At 50.2% G+C, this 18,254-nt stretch overlaps 1 protein-coding gene across 18 annotated transcripts in view; it reads left to right on the forward strand.

Annotated features, from left to right (window-relative positions):
• HIVEP3 (HIVEP zinc finger 3) overlaps nt 1-18,254 on the forward strand; it is a 302,477-nt gene that overhangs the window by 184,426 nt on the left and 99,797 nt on the right. For 3 of the 18 annotated variants that reach the window (XM_080566590.1, XM_080566584.1, XM_080566585.1), the window contains exon 1: nt 2,894-9,654. The exons of 8 other annotated variants lie outside the window; for them this stretch is intronic. The gene's annotated coding sequence lies outside the window, so the exon portion shown is untranslated. Of the gene's footprint in view, nt 1-2,054; nt 2,135-2,428; nt 9,655-18,254 lie in introns of those variants that run through there. 7 more of the 18 variants (XM_080566578.1, XM_080566581.1, XM_080566576.1 and 4 more) reach the window with 6 other exon arrangements.

Below are 18,254 nucleotides of genomic sequence, written 5' to 3' on the forward strand. Positions count from 1 at the left end.
CTTTTTTTTTTTTTTTTTTCTTTTTTCCCCTAACTCTGGCATGGAGTAAATAAGAGACTTCTTTGATGCTTTTGCTTGTGCAAAAAGTCCTCGTGCTCCTGTGAGCTATATTTCATTTATTACGTGACTGCCCAAACACTAAAGCTCGACTGGATGAAGAAAGGGGACGCCTGGCCATATCCAGGCCCTTCTATTGCCACCGCCGGTCCCCTCAGGCCCCCTGATTAGACTGGTTTGCATTTAAGTGACAAACGTCAGTTTTCAGCCCGCCAAAGCCGAGTCGGCCGGGGCAGGGCTGTGGGTGCGATGTGCTCCGTGTGGCTGGGGGAGCAGCCTTGTCCTTGTCATCGCAGGCTGAAAGTGCTAATTTCAGTGTTTGTCGAGTGAGCCTGGAGGGCGCAGGCTGCTCCACGTGCACTTGTTAAGAGTCCTTGTGGGGCCCCTTGGCGTGTCCACTGCCTGCGTCTGTACGAGTCTTTAATGACCTCGTGCAACTGCACCTACTTACGGCAAAGTGACTGGCTGAGAAAGAGCGGGGACACCGTGACAGCATGGGAGCAAAATTCAATAAGACTGCAAAGCATTTCTACGTCACGCTGCGATTCTCACTTCTGTCCGGAATGTGAGAAGCCGAAATTGGGTGTGAAACTGGAATACCAAGACAATAACAAGCCCATAGAAAGTACACGTATTATATAGTATTTTCTTGTTTTTAGCACCAAAAGCACTTGGTGGAGGCAGTTAACGGGGAGATGGGCTGCGGCTGGTTGGAGACCAGCCAGATGGGTGTTTCGGCGGTGGGTTTCCAATCATTAATTCTTCTGAAAAGCGACATGCTGTTTGCTGAGCAAAATGACAACGCTGTTCATGTTCACCCCGAAAAGCACATCCTGCTAGGTTTCTGCCAGGATAATTCTTTCCATTGTAGAGACCTCACAGCGTCGTTATTTCATCCTTAGATGACTTTTTTTTGGCTCAACTCTGACTTTGTGAAGTCTGGAGTCAGATAGGAACATAGGTTTGGCACCAGTTGTGGGGGGGTTGTTTTTTTTTTAACTAATGACATATAAATATGTATATGTGTAGTATATTTGTATATATATATATTTGTATATGTACATTTGTGTATTTTGTGCATATATATATATACATTCGTATATATATATATGTATTTAATGTAGCCTGCATCTTTCTGATGGAAGGAAGGCTCAGATGCAGGTTTGCTACTTTTGCCAGCTCTACCACTGCTGCTTTCACCGTAGTGCTTTACCAGATACGCTGCGAAGTGGCAATGCAGGCTTATTGAGCGTATACCGATGAACTGAGCAAAATAAGGAACCTTGGTAAGAGCTCCCGTTTTTCCCAGTGAAGCCCTCTCTGCGGAGGTATTTCTAATGACCAGAGGAAGCACGGAACATTTTGCCGAATACGCACGTGTGTTTCAGACGTAAGCACAGCCCGGGATGTGAGGCTGCTTGTCCTCCTCCAACCCCCCCAGCCCCAGGACCCGGCGCTGTCCCGCTCTGTGCCGGGAGATCCTCGCCGGGCTCCCCCCGGGAGCGGGGGCAGCCCCCCCGGGGCGCTTTTCGCATCCCCCCGGTGGAAGCGGGACTCGCCGGGCTGCCGGCGGTGTCCGCCTGCGGCTGTGCCGAGGAGCGCTTTGTCTCCCCCTCCCAGCCCGAGGGCTCCATTTGTGACGGGCAGGGATTAATTAAAACCGAAGAAAAAAAAATAAAAAAATTTAAAAAAAAAAGAAAAAGGAAAGGAAAAAAGGAAAGCGGCGTGCATCAGGGCAGCCCAGCGGGCGGTTCGGTGCTGGGGGGTCCCGCTGCGGCCGTGGGGGCGGCGGGCCGCTCGGTGAGCTCCGAGCGATTTTCCCTTCCCCGGGAAGCCCCGGGCTGCCCCCGGCACGGCCCCGCGTGGGCAGCCCCGCGTGGGCAGCTCGCCGGGGCCTCCCGGAGGGTGCTCGCGGGGTCCCTCCGGGATAACGCCCCCGGGCTGGCCGTGGCCGTGACCCCCCCCCCCCCCCCCCCCAGTCCTCCCCCTCCAAGCCGCAGCCCGGGGGAAGGAAGGGCAGGAGGCGTGCTCGGCTCGCTCCCGGTTTTCCCGGGCATAGGGGACGAGGAGGAGGAGGGTGTGCAGGGGATGGGGGGATGGAGGGATGGGGATGGAGGGATGGGGGGATGGAGGGATGGGGGGATGGAGGGTTGGGGGGATGGAGGGATGGGGGGATGGAGGGATGGAGGGATGGGGGGATGGAGGGATGGGGATGGAGGGATGGGGATGGAGGGATGGGGATGGAGGGATATGGGGATGGAGGGATGGGGATGGAGGGATGGGGGGATGGAGGGATGGGGATGGAGGGATGGCGGGATGGAGGGATGGGGGGATGGAGGGATGGGGGGTTGGAGGGATGGGGGGATGGAGGGATGGGGGGTTGGAGGGATGGGGGGATGGAGGGATGGGGGGATGGAGGGGCCGGCACTGCGCTCCCCGCCTCCCCGGTGCACAACCGGGCTCCCCCGGCGGCAAGAAGCCTCTTTTGTGATGGAAAAGCTCTGGGCTGTGCGGGAGGGCCGCTTCCTGCCCGGGCTCCAGCCCGGCTGCGTTTTTGCCCCCGCGTGGGCGGCCGAGCAGCCGGCAGGGAGCCGCGGCCGGGGCTCGCAGCGCCCGGAGCAGCGGCCGCAGGCTCGGAGGGGCTGAAGGATTCCCTTGTCTGCTCCGAAAGCCGCAGCAGCCGCTTGACAACAGGAAACAATGTGTAGTGAATGGAAAAAAAAAAAAAAAAAAAAAAAAGAAAGAAAAAAAAAAAAAGGGGGTGGCGCTGCCCGACCAACTTCCCTTTACATCACTGCCCAAATAAGGAGCTTTAAACTAACCTTTTCTATCGCAGCCCGGCAGAAGATCCCCCTGGAGCCCCGGGGTCCCTTCCTCGCCCCGGGCAGAGCCATGGCAGAGCCGCGGCTGCAGGGCGGGGGCAGCGCGCAGGTAACCGGGCCGGGCGCTCCCTTCCACGCCGAGCGGGGGGGCTGCAACCTCTCCCTCCAGCCTAGTTTTTTATTAATATATATATACATATGGGTTTTTTTTATTTTTTTTTTAACTCGGAGCAGCGCCGAGAGGGGAGGCTGGAAGGGGACAGAGCGGCCGGGAGGGGGGCGGGATGGAGAGCGCTCGGGACGGCCGGGCACGGCGCGGTGCCGGGGGCACGGCGGGGAGGGACCGGGCTCTGCCCCCCTCACCCCCCCCCCAGCACGGCCGCCTCGGGTCCCCCGAGCCGCCGCCAGCCTGCCCGGCTGCCTTGCCCCGGCATCGGGCTCTTAATTGGCGGCCACCTCTAATGAAGCTCCGGTGCGAGCCGCGCGCTCGGGCTGCTGGCAGCACGCGGCTGGGGGGGGGGGGGGGAGCGGGGTGTCCGGCTGTCTGTCTGTCTGTCTGTCTGTCTGTCTGCTCGGCTGGCTGGCTGGGACGGATTTCCTCCTTATCACTCGCACAGGAAAAGCGGCGGGGAGCGGCGGGGCTGCTCCCGGGCGGTGCGGGACGGCTGCGGGGTGTCCCTCGGGAGCCCCCCTGCAGGCGGGGGGGACCCCGCACCCCGCTGCGCGCAGAGGGCCGGGACCCGGCGCTGCCCCTTTGGGTTTTTTGTTTTTTTTTTTTCCTCCCTCTTCAGCGTTTCTCTTTGGCCGATTAGCACCTGCACCTCGGCGGAAAACGAGGCAGCTTTAAAAAATGCAGCAAGGCTGAGTAAATGAGTGCTAACGATTTAAGCTTCTTAAGCCTCCTCGATGGAAATTAATAACGCCTTGGATGCACCCAGAGGTGTGATCAGAAATGCAGACGTGCGCTGAGCTGCTCTATGCAAATGTGTGGATTGTTATTCCGGAAAAAGGCACCGTGCGTTAGTATTATGATTATTTTTTTTTTATCGTTCTTTAGCTAATTGGCTGGCTGTCGTGAAAGCGCCTGGCACTTTTACCCAGTTACACTCGGGCGAGTGGAAATGGCTGGGGCAGCTGACACGGTGATTTATGGTGTGAGCAATACAATCCAAACCCTGCTCTGCTGCCGGAGGATAACCTGTAGCTTATAGGCTTTTAGTTTCCCTGGTGTTGAAAGATTGTTAGTGTCAGTGTGCAGAGCCAGGTTTAACCTTCGGTGTCTGGATGCCAGATAGCCCCTTCGCCATCCCTCCTGTCTCTCTTGTTTTACTGGGCTTCCCCTGGTGAGCTGCTTGTGCTTGTTGGGGGCTGTCCTGTTTTTCTCACAGCCTCAGTGCTTCTGAAACTTTTTAGTCTGATTCTCGTAGGAAAAAACATGTAGGGTGATGTCAGAGTGTGTATTCACAGTAAGAAAAGGTGGGATTTGTGTGGGGTGGGATGTTTGGTTCCCAGTTGGCTCACAGGCTCCCAACCCCGCTACAGCAATCCCCATTGCCCCCATCCCTTCCCCCAGCCCTCCTCGACAGCCTTAGCAGGCAGTTCCACTGCAGGGCTACTGGAAAGCAGTTTTCTTTCATCCCTAGAGAGGCATCCTTCGATGAAGGATGGAGAGATCCTGTAGTAGGAGATGGCTGGGGGTTGATGCGTGCTGTCCTGTCTTGCTTCTGAGAAGAAAAGCCTTCTCCTTCCAAGGCTTGCAGTCTGGCGTCTGAGTCTGGTGAAGGATCCACTGCAGTCCTTGCTAAGAAAAGGCCAAGCAAAGTCTCCAGAAGACTTGCGTGAACTGTGCATCAAAGAAAAAATCTTCTAGAAGTTACTGGTTAATTAATGAAAGTGTTACTGCCAAGCTGCTTGCAGCACACCGGGCTTCGTGTCCTCAGGGACGCATTCAGCACCTGCAGAGGTGCGCTGTGTCCCCTAGGGAATGCCTCTGAGCAGCCCTCTCCTCTCCTGGGGAAGCTCTTGCAGTGTAGAAGAAGGGGACTTATTCGCTCTGACCGATCATTTCAACCCTAAACCACAATGGGCACATCTAATTTCCCCGCGAGGACCTCAGGCTCTGCTCGTTTTGTTTTCCCATCCAAGCAAAACCCCATTCTCACAGCCCGGGGGGGCCAGCAAACCCTGCAATGTTTGCAGTTGGCTCTCAAAAAATATCCGGCGGCCGTCAGGAGAACAGGGCAGTGTTCGCCTCGCGTGGTTTGCAGCGAGCACGAGCGCGATCGGACGCGGGGGACTCCGAAGGGGATCCGGTGGGGTGAGTCCCCTGAGAGACGGTTTCGAAAATAATATTTATTCTGAAGTTAACGACGAAAGCTCTGTTGAGATGAACCTTTCCTGAGCTGTGGGGATGAGGCATCGCTGCCATGGGTTGGTTTAGCAGGGAAGCGTGTCCCGGCTGGGGAAATCGCCGCGGCTGGCCCGTCCGTAGGGTGGCAGGGCACCACCGAGGGGCTCCAGGGAACTCCCTGCCCCACGTCACTGCCCGAGTCCCCTGGCCACGTCGGGTGGCTCCTTCTGCATTAGGGAAGCTGGCCTCGCTCCGGCTTCCTCCGTCTCCCCTCATCGCCGAGGTTCCTGCTGACTCTGAGCTCTGCCGTCATAACTTCTGGCCACATTTGGCTGCACATGTTGAATGCAAAAAGTGTTTCAGCAGACTCGCCGTTTCTACAGCGCTTGAAAGCATTTAGTTTCTTGGCACGGGGTTCAAACTTAGGAGAAAAAAAAACAAAAACACAACCAACAACTCAGGAAAGCAATTTATTTGAAATATACATTCAGCACCATTGTCTCTGACTTTAAAAAGGCTGCTTGTTAGGAGATCTTTATAGCTCTGCTGGGATCTGCAGTCAGTTAGGATGCAGGGGAAATATTTATTCTGTTTTCCACTCTGCCCGTTACACTTGTCAAATTCTTCCCACCTTCCCCTTGTTAACCCGCGCCTGCAAGTGAGCCATTTCTCACCGGTGCTCCCTCTCCTGGGCTCTGCCGAGACCACCTTGGAGGCGGCGAGTTGTGCTGAGCGCTCCTGCTGCTGCGCGACAGGAATTCGAGTCGTGGTCTTTCCCAGGCTGGCTTTGCGTGTTCAGCTGGGGTCTCGGTCTCTATAGCTGGTGCAGTAATCGGAACGGGGATTTTTTTTTTTTTTTTTATCCTGCCCAGCTCTAATTACACGCCTGCATAAGGTGAACCTTTTAATGAGCATCAAAGGAAGCATTGTGTGTCGAGGAGGGCCTGCGTTAAAGGGACTAGGGGATTACTCAGTCATTCAGAAAACGTTCGGTGAAGGTAAATGTGCAATAAATCTTCCTTACCCTCTACCTTGCCTCGTTTTCTTTGCAAAGCCCTGAAGCGAGCCCAGCCCCACCACCCCAGTAAGCCCAGGCTGGGACCAGCTCGTGTGGTGCTGGCTCTTGCTCACTGCCCGCTGCTCTGAGCTCCCTGAGGAGGCGAGCAGGGCTCGTGCGTGGGGCAGGGCAAGGCGAGGAAATCTGCCCTGCAGAGCTGACCGAGGTGAGCAGGGAGATCTCTGAGCGTTCGCCCCATGGAAATCTGAGAATCCTTCTCCCTAGGAGGAATGATGACAACCGATCCATCTAAATAGATCTAGATGGTATTTTTGTAACCCTTTTTTTTAATTTTTTTTATTTTTTTCAGTCGCATGGAAATTTTGGTTTGGGGGCATTTTCTTTCCACTCAGTGATTTTTATTTTTATTTTACAGTAGTGTTAAGTAAGAGGAAAACATGAGTGAAGTCAAGTTTTCCTACCTTCCCCAAACAGACTTGCTGTGCGCAGGGACAACTTGTTCCTCTCTGCCTCGAGGCCCGGGCAGCATCTTTCATCAGCACAAAGTGCTGTGGCAAACGGTGCAAACTCCGAGTAGGGCATTTTCAGCATTGTGGGAAGACTTATTGTACAGAGATTACTTTTTTTTTTTTTTTTTGGTGCAAATGAGATTTTCAGTTTCAGCAGGTCCCCAGTCTCCAGATCCGAAGTCATCTTTCCCACACCATTTATCCAGCCCTTTCCTTGTTCCTTCCTCGGACTGTGGAGGGTTGCGTGTTCATTAAACCATTATTTAGGCTTTGCAGCACTGGGAGGCTTTGGGGTTTCTGTTACTTTTCTCTGCTTTACTATTAGACCTGCAGCTTTTAGGCAGGAAGGCGAAGCGTGTCAAAAGTTGGCTAGATCCAGCTGAACTCAGACGTGGGATTTGGGTTCCTGCAGCAGTATTGCTCTCAGATGCATCAAGACCTGGAGGGGTTTGCTAAGCCTTCATTTGGCGGTACAGTTTAGAGGGGAAACCTCAAGGGAATCCCCCAAAATTGAGCCTGGCCCTCTTCCCAGCTAACCTGATTTTAAGTGCAGTGGTTCCCTGAAGTCTTTATTGCCGTGCTCCTACCTCCAGATTAAAATGCAGCTGCAGCCTAGGTAAGATGGTGTCTCCTGAAGGGCAGATTACTGCTTTGCACAACTCAAAAGGCACAGAACAGACCCAACCTTGCACTGTGTAACAGCACGCTGGCAGTTTTCATAGGAGCTGCTGCTAGGCTGAAGTCTCACACAGGCACGGAGCAGCCTCGGCCACCTTAAGCTGAGGGATTATTTTTGTGGCAGCCCCGTCTACGGGCAACATCACATCAGTCCGTGGGGTGGCATTGATGAAGGGGCCCAAGAGGTGTCGAGTTGTGAGCCGGTTGTGTTCCCAGCCTGGGGTAGGGTATGGTCTTGGGGTAAAAGGCTGATACGCTTGATTGTGCGGGTGCTCCCCAAAAGTACTGTGTCGAGGTAAGTTGTGGGCTGAATGCTTTAGAGGTCTCTGTCGCTGCTGGCGGTGATGGTGTGCAGGCTCCGACCGTTTGATCTAGCGAAGGTGCATCGACAGTTGTTACTGAAGTGGTGGAGTACAGGGTTCACAAAATAGTTTGGGGAGCTCCTAGGGATTTAGGAGAACCGCCCTACGTGGTGGCTGCTGCCCCAAGATGCTGGGAGATGCCAGGAAAGAGGGTCAGGCTCTGCCCACCCCCTGCTGTTCTGGGGGGCAGCGAGGACCCCAAGGGGACGGTGACCCAGAGCCACAGCAGCAGGTTTGTCACTAACTGGAATGCGTTTCAGGGCTTTCCATGAGGCATCGCTGACTCTTTAAATAGCTGCCCACGGGTTTCCTGTGTTTCCTCTTGCCCCGTATTCATTTTTCTTGGTTTTCTTCCCTTCTGGGGAGATTTACTGATAAAAATTAAAAAATACAGAAAAACTGAATGTGGGGCTGAAATGAGGTGAATAGAAATTAAAAAGAAAAAAAGTTTCACGAAGGTTACAAGCTTTGGAAAGCACTGGGGTGGCACCCACCACCTGTAAAACAGGAGCAGCTGCAGGCTGCTCTGCTGGGGTGAGCTGTGACTTGGTAACGGGCTGGTAATTTGCAGGTGCCACCCTCTTACCGCCAGGCTGTAAATCTGATAAACTCCCTTGGAGGACCACACCAGGTTTTATCAGGTGCAGAGCTGGCTCTTTGCAGAGGATCAGGTGGCTTGGACTGGGGGAGGATGAAGGTAACGCCTGCTCCTTGAGGAGATGCAGCCTCCGGGAGGACGAGCACTGCATGGTGTTAATAGAGCGGTTCTCCTTAGAAGGGCTCTTCTCAGCAATTCCTCCTCGCAGAAGTAGTGAAGGGATTTCTTCAGCTGAGATTGAGGTGCCCTGTATCTCGGCCTGAGTACTGGTCTGAACTGGGAGACTTCTCTTGTGGGGGACATCAGGGCTGGGAGGGGCAGGATGAAGCCTTTCTCTTTGTATTTGAACTGACCAAAAACCTGTTGGGTCTTTACATGTTTTAGAGAGGGAAATAGTGTTGGTTGTGTTTGAAACAAAACTGAATACATTTCGAAGATGCGAAATGTTTGACTTTGGGACAAAACAGTGCAGTGAAAGGTCAGGCTAGAACCAAGTACAAAAATAGTGTTATAGATATCTACCCAAAAATGTGAAGCTTTTCTGAGTTGGAAGGGAAGTCAAGCTGGGTGTTTAATTACCTCCCACAAACCTGCCTGTAGTGCCCAGGTATTTCCTTCATGATTTTCTCAGGCTAAAATTAACAAAAACTGTAGAGAAACCACTCTTCCCCACCATTTCACCACTGTGTTTACGTGAGAAGATTGGCTGGGACGCAACAGTGCGACCACTGTAGCTTGGAAGAAGCGTACGTTTCTTCTGGAAGTGAGGATCTCTGCTGGAAGAGGTCCTGCAAGAATTCAGGAGCATTTCTGGCCAATATCGTTTTGTGGAAAAGTGCGTGCCTTGGTTCCCACTTCTGTAAAATGGGGTTAAAAATATTCTCCCTCCCTCCCAGGATCGTTGCCACACTCCCTCCGCAGCAGTTTGTAAAACACCACAGAGTTTTTCCACCAGTGTGAAAAACGCTAAATAAAAGTAAATGGGTACTATTTTTAATAATATTCTAAGTGCTTCATGCTACAGCGAATGACTACAAATAACTATGAAAACATATTATGGTAAAGATTCACAGTTACGGTTCACGAGCACTCTAGCCTGAGGAAACTGTTGCTTTTCAGCACTGATGGCCCAGCAGCCACTCAAAAAACCTGCCGAAATGGGTAAAAGAGATCCAAGAATCGCCCCAGATCTTCCTCGCGCCATACAAGCCGACCCGCCAGCAGCACGGGCTGGATCTTCACATCTGATAGCATCCTACGGTAATGACTCACTGTCTAATGAGTTTACCGCCGTGGTTTGTATCATTGCTCAGGCAATCCTTTTTAATTCAAGGAGTGTTTATTAAAACCAAACCCTCGCTGCTTTTGCTAACCTTGTTTTAAATGGCGCTGTTTGCATTCAGAAACAGTACAGCGAGGAAGGCTGAAACCATTACTGCCAAACTGAAGAATTTTTTCGTAACCCTAAGACAGTGCTCTGCTTTCTCTCTGCTGAAGAAAATGCCTGCAGTGTTGGTTTTATTATGCATTATGCAGGTTTTGGGTCTTTAAAGAAGTTAAGGGAAAGTCCCAAATGAGATGTTGGTTGCCTTATAGCCCCCAAGGAATATAGTTGCTTTTTGATTCTGCCTGCAATTCATTGCCGTAGACATGGTCTGCTGCCTTCGTGTTTTGATCTGTCATCCACCTGTGGGGATTTGCTGCAAAGTTAGAAAATACTTTGTCTTCGTATTTGCATTAATCAGAATTCAGAATTATTCAGCAGATAGGAAATGGTGTGCCAAAATGTTAAAGCAGCATTTAAATTTTTCTAAGTAAACAGGTGTAAAAGCAGAAACGAAGGCAATCAAGTATGTGAACGTAACAGAAATCCTCAAATCCCATTCCTTCCGACCTGGAGATGAGTCTTTGCTGGCAGTCAGCGATGTGTCTAGCCTGTCCCAGGAGCTTCTGGTTGTGGATGTGTCAGTCGTGTCGAGCACAAAATGTAATGCAGAAATTCAAAACTGGACGCTGTTGTTTTTCTTTATTTTTCTTTTTTTTCCTTTTTTTTTTTTAACTCATTTTTTGCCATCCTCAACTAGTTTGAGTGCTATCTCTCTTCCTAGGTGAATATGAGTTTATAATGTTCTGTACTTACTTCTAATGCAAATCAGGGTGACAAACGTGATCCTCTTTCACATGGATGAGTGCGTTGAGTTCCTCCCAGGACAACAAAAGCTCCTGGCTGGTGAGGGCTTGAAATCCAGAGCTCTGAAAGGACACAGGGTGGACAAGTGAAGACGTATGCGAGGACAGGAACTGGTGCCCTGTTAAGGAGCAAAAAATTGAGGTTTAAATAAATAAAAGAAAAAATTAAATGATGGTGTTCACTTATTGAGAGAAATAAGCCAGTGAAGAGCTTGAAGCTGGTGAGGGTACTTATTGCAGAAAATGATTTTGGAAAGGTCTTTGCTGAAAAACGTCTATTTTTGGGTAATAACAGTGGGAAGCCTGAGATGCTGTGCAGGTCCAGCGGCAGCAGCATCGGAGCCTTGTCTGGCTGTGCTCAGAGAGCAGGCTTCTCGTACCCAGCATGGGCCAGACAAGCGTGGGAGCCTCCTGAAAACACAGACGCAGTTTCACGTGAATGGAAACTGCAATTTTGCAAGCCTTAGACCTCAAATAACTGAATGAATGTGAGTGCTGAGGTGCTGAGGGGGGAAAGTTTAGATAAGCTCTGATAATTTGGTACTTTTCTTTCCTGCTTTTGTATCAGATCTGCGTTAAATACTAAAATGCCTTTCACAGGGCGGGATGTGCCATCCGAAATGGTCATTAAAGCTTTTTTTTTTTTTTTTTTTAATGTCGTATCTGGGAAGCTGCTTTTGGAACATGGTCATGGATTAAATCACTATTCAAGGATATGTCGTTGCATCTATGTGTGTAGATGGTACCTGCTATGCCATCACCAAGACATTTAATTGAAAAGTGATATTTTCAATAACTATTTCCAACTCTGTTTGCCCAGGGTGGGTAGCCAGTTGCCACGAGGAATCATCATCTCTTTGCGCTCGATGGGTGTGTGCATGTGTGAGAGTGAGTGCAGGGGATGTTTTCCATTTAATAATGTTATTTCTGGCACTGCTGCTTTTTCTGTAATCACTGTGGAAACTGTTATGCTTGGGGGTTCGTCAAGGAAACTCTGTAAGTTCTTCTAGGGAGAAATATATGAAGCAAGTGGCTGTGATACGGGTTTCATAAGGGCTCACTTTAATTGGGAACAGTGTTTTCAGGAGATTTTTACCCAGCGTGCTGGAAAAAGGGCAGCTTGGTGTTTGGAGCCTGGTGCTGCGTTGTCTGATGGTGTCTCAGGAGAAAAAAAAAATAAAATAAGAGTCAGATTTTCTGTTGAAGAGGAAAAATATCTGAAAATAGATCAGATCTGCCCACAGACTAGTGATGGTTTGGACCCCGAGTTACAGAAACATAAGACGTTACAGATGCGGCTGATTTATTGTGATAGGGGTTTTTAGAGCCATCAGTGGGTGTCCTGCTCTACCACGGCCCCCAGCTGGCTCTGTTAGAGCCCAGGGTGGCTTCAGTGCATGGCTGAGGCGGATTTGGGATGCCGACGTGCACATCTGCATGGGGGCACATCTGCCGCGTGCACGGCTGGAGGACGTTGGGGCCACGGGTGGTGGTGCAGCCACCTCCAGCCACGGGCCTGCTCCCAGCGCCACGCCGCAGCTCTGCCCCCTTGGCGTGTGTGCTGCAGGCAGGATTTGGGGACTCAGGCATATTTGTGCTTCACGTGCTGGGGGGTCATTAACCTTTCTCTGGCCCAATCTAGGGGCTGGATTATAGCACAAGGACCTGCCGCGCCGGACCGCGGCGGGAGGTCACCTTGCTCAGCAGCCCATCTCTGGAGGATGCTCCGAGCCTTGCAATGCATCGACCATGGGATAAACCTCTTCTAGTCTGGGCATTCGTGTTCATCAGCATTAACATGTTCACAATCAAAACAACACCATCACATAGAAATTGCAAGTATTGGAAAAACTGGCTGCGTGTTGACAGCTTCAGGGAGTTTACCACTGAAGACAAAACTTGAAGGAAGAATGCACAGGCAGGGGGAAGAGAAAGGGTTACGGCAGCCGGGAGATGGGGTGGCTTTGCTGGCTTTCATGTGCAGTGTATTTTATTTGTGGTACTTAAGAGTGCTCTTTTTCATTGTTGTTTGTGGAGAGGCTGATACCGGAAAGAGGAAAGGAGGTTTTGTCTATGCTATACATATTTGATGTTTTGCGAGCATGCATTTTAATAATTACCTTAATAAGTTACTCAAACTTGCATCTCACTTTATTTTGGAGTCTCTGGAGGCATTCTGTTTGCTTAACACTCTTAAAGTCTTTACAGCATTCAGCAAAGATTTATTACTATTGATTTATATGGCACCCAGGACAAGCTTCATGGCAGCAGTGTGCAGAAATTATGGTTCTTCCAGGACAGCTTCACCCACCATTGAAACAGAGACTCGTCTGATTAACAGGAGAGCAGAGAGCAAGATGGACAGATTCGTACAATTTCACGACCTCAGTGATTAATTATTTATTGAGCTTTTAATTTTGCATTCATCATTCTAGTACTGACTTCCCAGAGTAGCTGCATGGAGAGGTAAAGCGTCTACAGGTACCTTTAGAGCAGGGAGGTTTGCAGCTTTGGTTGGAGAGGAGTTGTGCTGTGTGTTGACCCCTGAGACTCCAGAGAGGAGTTAACATCTGCTTTGCCCTGGGATATTTCAAATTTTTCTTGGTTTTAAACCCAAAGAGCTGAGTTTCTCCCAGTACTCTGAGCTAGAGGGCAGATGTGTTAATCCGTCCTGGCCCTGGCCGTTGATGATTGTATGTCTCTTTTTTCCTCCGATTTACTAGGGCTGTGGGCAGAGAGGGGTTGCCACTGTTTTTCTTAGCAGTCCCTAATCCCTAGCAGTTTGGCATGAAAAACTCTGCTTTTGTTCTGCTTTGTGCTTCAGGGCTTCCAAGCAGGTGCTTGCAACGTGCCGTAGGTGACCCTGCTTGGCAGGGGGGTTGGACTGGATGAGCTCCAGAGGTCCCTTCCAACCTCAGCCCTTCTGTGATTCTGTGAGGAGGGCAGTTTTTCTAAACAGACAGGCAGCTAAGGATATTTTGTCTTTCTTTTTTTTAAATTTTATTTTTATTTTATTTTTAGCATTAAGGATGTCCTCAGCTGGTAGAAGGACACTGAGGTTTAGGATAATCTGGTGCTATGGAGCATCAACTTTCATCATTGTGACTGTTGGACTGTTGTTTTCTTCCTTGGCTGTGTTGTCTTGCTCATGGATTTGGGTATCTTCTGGGGTGGGTTTTCTTCTCTTTCGGTGGGGACATCCATGGGGCCTCTGCACCCGTGATCATTCCCAGAGCTTCTGGTATAGTTGAGAGCCTGTGTGTAAGCCTCAGGTCTCCTAAATGCTTGTAGCTGCTGGCTTTACAGAAGTCACCAGGGCATGAGAAATGGTGACCTTGTGCTCCGGTCCAGCCCCCAGCTGAGGCCGTGCACGGTGGCGGTCCCGGAGCAGCAGCCTGGTGCTGAGCAGCCTGGTGCTGAGCAGCCTGCCCGCTGTTTCATCCCCAGGATGCGCTGGCTACGGCTGTCCCCGACGGTTCCTGCTGGTATAATGGAGCAAGAGCGGTCATTTGTCACTTTAAGGCAAAAAAAAAAAGAAAAGCAGAGAGATCGGATGATGCCATTAGGGGGACAGACGCTCCCACCAGGTAACCGGGAGGAGAGGCTGGGATTGTTCCTAAGAGGTCTGTGATGTGGGAAATGGAGCTGTCTAGAAGGAGGCTTTTGAAGTAAAAGTTCTTTCCTCTGAAGCTGGCCAGGCGACCTGTTGAGTCTGGCTCCTCCGTCCTCTGTCACAAAGGCGCCCTGCGTTACACCCGTGAGTCCACGCACAAAAACACGGTCCGTGAGCCAGGCTCTTCCCGCAGCCAACTTCACACTGGTTCCGATGAGGTGTCAGTACCAGGAACAGCCCCCTGGGGCCCCCGGACAGGGAAAAACCATCAAGTTAACCAGACCTCACACTGCACGCTTTCCCCCCTCTCGGAGCTGTGGTATTTTATTGATGAACTGGGCTCGTTGACTCCAAAAATCCACTTTTCTCTTCAGTCCATGCGGTGCTGTGGAGAGAGCTGATCGGAATCACCACAATAAAATTTTAATTAAATGCCAGGCAGTAATTTGCAGTGAATAAAATGTGGTACCTGCAGTACACTGTCGACATCTGTTCACGGACCCAGAGGGCCATTAGTGACTTTGAGAACCAGGAGAAAAACACAGGTCCACTTACCTTGTTTTTTATTCTTTCATTCCGGGGCAGAGAGACCTATTATGTTTAATATTTTATAGCAATACATTGCTGCCATCCTTCCTGTGAGTCATTTTTCCACAAGAAGCACGTGCTCGCTGCGTTATTTAACCCCTTTAGAGGGTTGAAGGGTGGACTGTAAGTCTTCCACAGAAATGCTGTGTATTACGTGCTGCCACTGCATTGCTGCGCAGTGCCAGGAAGCAAAAACTGCTTTAATGCGCAGCCATCTGCGCTCGGGGGAAGGCCAGCAGCACGCTGGGGACGGACACGGATGTCCCAAAATCACCCCGAGGCTCAGGCCCGGGTCTGAAGCTCTGACCCACGCTGAGCTCCTCTCGCATGGTGGTTTTTACCCCACGCCTGAGTCCCACGATGCAGGTGATCATCGACATCTTGGGCCCAGTGCTGTTCAATGTCTTTATCAGTGGCATAGACCAGGGGATCGAGGGCACCCTCAGCAAGTTTGCCGGTGACACCACGCTGAGTGGTGCAGTCGATACAACAGAAAGATTCCATCCACAGGGACCTGGCCAAGCCGGAGAAGTGGGCCCATGAGAACCTAATGAGGTTCAACAAGTGCAAGGTGCTGCACCTGGGTCAGGGCAATCCTGGACATAAGGGAAGACTTCGACAGAGAAGTGGCCGGCAGGTTGAGGGGGGTGATTGTCCCCCTCTGCTCTGCCCTTGTGAGGCCCCACCTGGAGTCCTGTGTCCAGGTCTGGGGCCCTCGGCACAAGAAGGATGTGGGGCTGTTAGAATGGGTCCAGAGGAGGGCCACAAAGATGGTGAGAGGGCTGGAGAACCTCTCCTACGGACAGCCTGAGACAGCTGGGGCTGCTCAGCCTGGAGAGGGGAATTCTTTGGGGAGACCTCATTGTGGCCTTTCAGTCATATTTTCTATATGGAGAGTGTCTTTTCACATGGGCAGATAGCGATAGGATGAGGAGTGATGTCTTCAAACTAAAAGAGGGTAGGTTTAGATTAGGTATAAGGAAGACATTCTTTACTCAGAGGGCGATGAGGCCCTGGCCCAGGCTGCCCCGAGGAGCTGTGGGTGCCCCATCCCTGGCAGTGCCCAAGGCCAGGCTGGATGGGGCTGGGGGCACCTGGGCTGCTGGGAGGGGGCCCTGCCCGTGGCAGGGGGTTGGAACCAGATGGGCTTTCAGGTCCCTTCCAGCCCAAACCCGTCTATTATAATATTCCGTGATAAAAATCTGCATCCTGAGAAGAGTGTTTCTAACCTGGTAGTGTGAGGAGTTTGATCCAACCTGGAGATGTTTCAAGTGATGGGATGACTCTTGGTGGAGGGTTTTCCTACTGGTCTTTGAACTTTTTCCTCGCTTTTCCCGTCCCGTGAAGGTCTATGTGCCTGTGCAGGTACCTTTGGACTTTTGCTCTTCACGTTCTTGCAGCCAGTTGTGTCTCCCCATAAAACATCTCCAGTGGCTTTGTTAAATGAGATTTTGAGCTCTTATCAGGTTTGAATTTAAGAAAATATCTCGCAGATGGTTTTGGGGAATTCCTTATGTTTTCTCTAGGTTTCTGACTCAGGAACCTGGAACTGGGTACAATTATACGTTGTTTTACTGACTTTCAGCAGAGCTCCTGCTATGCAGCCTTATAGGTTTGAGGCCAAAAATACATGCAAGTTTCATTTAAATAACTGTAGTGGAAACTTTCTATGGAAAGAAGATACCCAAAAAAGCCCCTGAAAGAACAAAGTAATTGCCTTACAGAAAGACTTCCTTTTGCTGCATTGTTTTCCGTTTGCATCAGCCGTTTGTCTCCTTTGGGTTGTGCAGTTGTGGTTCTTCGGTGTGTCATCCAGCAAAAGTACAGCAGAACTTCTGTGCACAGAAGAAAATTGCTACCTTTTTCTCTGTCATAAGGAGAAAAACAAAAAACAAAAAAACCAACAACCCAGCTGTGCTCTGTACAAATAGTCTGTGACATGAGTGGAATTGAAAAATGACTATTAGTCCAGAATGCTGTGCTGAAGGTTACTCTTTTGTGTCGTCCTTCAGATGAGAAGGTTAAACAATGTGAGTGGTGGTAGCACAAAAATTGCTAATACGTGGGAGCTTCTTGACCAGTGATATCAAAATACGGTGGCATTTCAGCATGTGCTGCAAAAACAGATGTGTTTTTGTTGACCACCTTGTGGCAAATTGAGCTCATTTTATTGTAGGGCTGCTTTATCAAGCTGCTGAAGCCTAAAACCCCCAGAAGGTTCTGGTTTCTCTTTTGGACCAGTGTGACTGCACAAGTGTTGCATTGTACTGCGCGAGGTGTGATGCTGCTGATGGGGTGGGAAGAGTGGTAGGAGCTTTCTTGTGCTTGCTCTTGGGAGGAGCCTGGGGATTTGTATATTAGAGGCTGGAAAGTGATTTATTTATTTTTTTAACCCTCTTTTCTATCACTCATTATGCCTTAAATTTAAGTCTCGTGAACTGCTGGTTCAATCTCAGTTCATAGGCTCGCTCCACTTCCTTTGGTTCAGCAGAGTACTTTTACTCTGCAGAAGTGTGAAAAAGTTGAAGTGCCTACTGCTTCCTCCTGCCTGCGACTCTCTTTGCTTTTCTGTTCATCCTTTATGATGTCGAAAGGCAATGGTCATGCTTCTTAATGTCTTGAAAAAATTCTAAAACACCGTACTGAAGGAAAATAAAACCAACAAGCACTAGAAATGTGCCACATGAATCATTTTCTTGTTGATAGGGCTGAATGAAGGATGAATGAATAGCGGTAGGAACTGCCATAGACACCGTGTCATGCTTGACAGCAGAAGATTTCTTTCGAGAACATTGCATTTTAAATGTGTACACAAAACTTGGGTAAAGAGGGTGTATTGCTGATTTCCCATGGGCCTTAAAGTGAAGACATGAGCGTGTCTGTGATGCTGCAGCTATCTGCTGCATTGTCTGGTCTGGAGAGACAGAGTGGTGCATCTGTGCCAATCCTGCGAGGTTTGAGCTGTTTGTATGTCCCGTATCGGGGGACGACTAAGGGGGCTGTATCTCACCTTCTCGTATCACCTTGTCCTTGAACACACTTGATAGGAACTGCAGTAGCCCAGGAGATGGGAAAGACAAGACCTGGTGGTCTTGGTCCAAGTGCTACCTAGAAGTTCAGTTCAATTGATAACTTCAGAATATATCATAAGGTTTTAGGTTTATATTTGGAGGGCGATCCAGAGAAATTTTCTTCTCAGCTGCTTATCACTGATTTCAGAGCTCCATAACCTGCTGGACTTGTTTGTCTTAGTTCTTCTTCTCGGTGGCTTGCAATATCTTTTGCTAAAAGTGCACCTCACTCGCCTCAGACCACAGCTTCAGGCTTCTGCATGATTTCTTGCTTCCCACCTAGGAATGTGAAAATAAATGCTGATGATGGATTTGTAAGAGTCGTATGGAAAACAAAGAGCCAACCTAGGGAGGTTGTCTGAGTCTCCCCAAAGCAAGAGACTTGTGCTAAGGGGCAG

This window comes from Anser brachyrhynchus, assembly GCF_964034855.1.
Source record: "Anser brachyrhynchus genome assembly, chromosome: 24".
NCBI classification, from domain to species: Eukaryota; Metazoa; Chordata; class Aves; order Anseriformes; family Anatidae; genus Anser; species Anser brachyrhynchus.